The 1610-nt window shown below is 46.8% G+C and overlaps 1 pseudogene; it reads left to right on the forward strand.

Moving 5' to 3' along the window:
• Positions 1-346: 346 nt before the first annotated feature.
• Positions 347-1610, forward strand: part of LOC102813426 — a 6556-nt pseudogene continuing 5292 nt past the window's right edge.

Raw genomic sequence — 1610 nt, forward strand, 5'->3', positions numbered from 1 at the left:
CTTGGGAACTTAAACACTCAGACAGACCTGAAGAGCATAGGGTCACAGGGACAGGAAGTAAAACATTTTCAAGTGGGTCACTCGGAGTAATAACATGCGCTAGCACTTGGATTTCCACCCCTTGGTTCCTGGACCTATGGATCCTGGCAATTGGAGAAGCAGCACCATGTAGCGGACGCTGTTTTTGACCATATACAACCTCCTGGAGAACATTGCCCCAACCCTGCAAGGCATTGTCACTTAGCTGGCACTATAATTGTGTCTTCTCAAGGTCATTGCATCACTTAGTCAGACCAGCTGCTTCAGGACGACAAGGAATGTGATAAGACCAGTGAATTCCATGAGCATGGGCCCGCTGCTGCGCTTCATTTTCTGTAAAGTGGGTCCCTTGATCTGAGGCGAGGCTGTGTGGGATTCAATGATGGCAGGAAGGGCATTCTGTAAGCCCACGGTTGGTAGTTTTGGCAGAAGTGCTGTGTGCAGGGAAGGCAAATCCATATCCTGAATAAGTGTCTATTCCAGTAAGAACAAAACATCGCCCTTTCCATGATGGAAATGTTCCGATATAATCAACCAACAGTGACATTGCTGTCTGATCTCCCCTAACTGGGTCTCAGTGTTGGTGTCTGCTGCTGGCAGATTGGGCACACAGCAGAGGCTGTAGCCAAGTCAGACTTGGTGAGTTGGAGGCCATGCTGCTGAGACCATGCATAACCCCCACTTCTTCCACCATGGTCACTTCATTCATGAGCCCATTGGACAATGACAGGAGTGGCTGGAGAAAGAACATGAGGTTGTTAAAAATCCTCTTTTGCCGAGGCAACCCTTTGTCTGCATTCACATTAGACACAAATATCTGCACATTTTGGCCCATCCAGTGAAGTCTATCCACATGCTTCTTCCCTACACATTCTTGTCACCAATGTTCCAATCATGGTCCTTCCAAGTCCCTGACCGTTCAGTGAAACCATTGGCTGAATCAGTATACATTTCTCCTTCCAAACAAAATGACCCAGATGCACTGCTCAAATGTCTAATCATTGGGAGGATTTCCCTTCATCATGGTTCTTCAGAGTAGTTCTGGAAGGAGGCTGTATAGTGTTGCTGCTGTCCGCTTTGAGTGGACTTGAAGGATGCAGGGGTGGAGAGTCCCAACCCATCCCCATTAACTATCTAACCTGTGCAAAAAACACATCGTGCAGGACCATCTGTAAACAAGAATGAGTTTTCTCTTTCTTAGCTAACTGATGGTAAGGAACTCCCTATGAGGACATAGGTCTAGATGGGGAGATGGAGAGTGATGTGGCAGAAGTGGGGACCTTTTGGGTCACTTCCTCATGCAACTTGTGAGTTCAGTTCCTGCACGTGGGTCTCTTACAGACGCCTTTTATTTAATGATTGAATGCTGCTATGCACGTCCAACTTTATGACTCTGTGGCTAAGACAACATCCAGTTCACAACGGGGAACTACATACCAGGCACCAGCAGATGCATTATTTTACTCAAGCAAAGTAATAACATCTGGAACCACAGCTGCAATTGGAGCCATGGCCTGGTTCAATTTGTGATAATCCTCTGTCATTCTCCAAGATCCATCTGGTTTTTTTGC

Source organism: Chrysochloris asiatica, unplaced genomic scaffold (genome assembly GCF_000296735.1).
Source record: "Chrysochloris asiatica unplaced genomic scaffold, ChrAsi1.0 scaffold02377, whole genome shotgun sequence".
In the NCBI taxonomy this organism is placed as follows: domain Eukaryota; kingdom Metazoa; phylum Chordata; class Mammalia; order Afrosoricida; family Chrysochloridae; genus Chrysochloris; species Chrysochloris asiatica.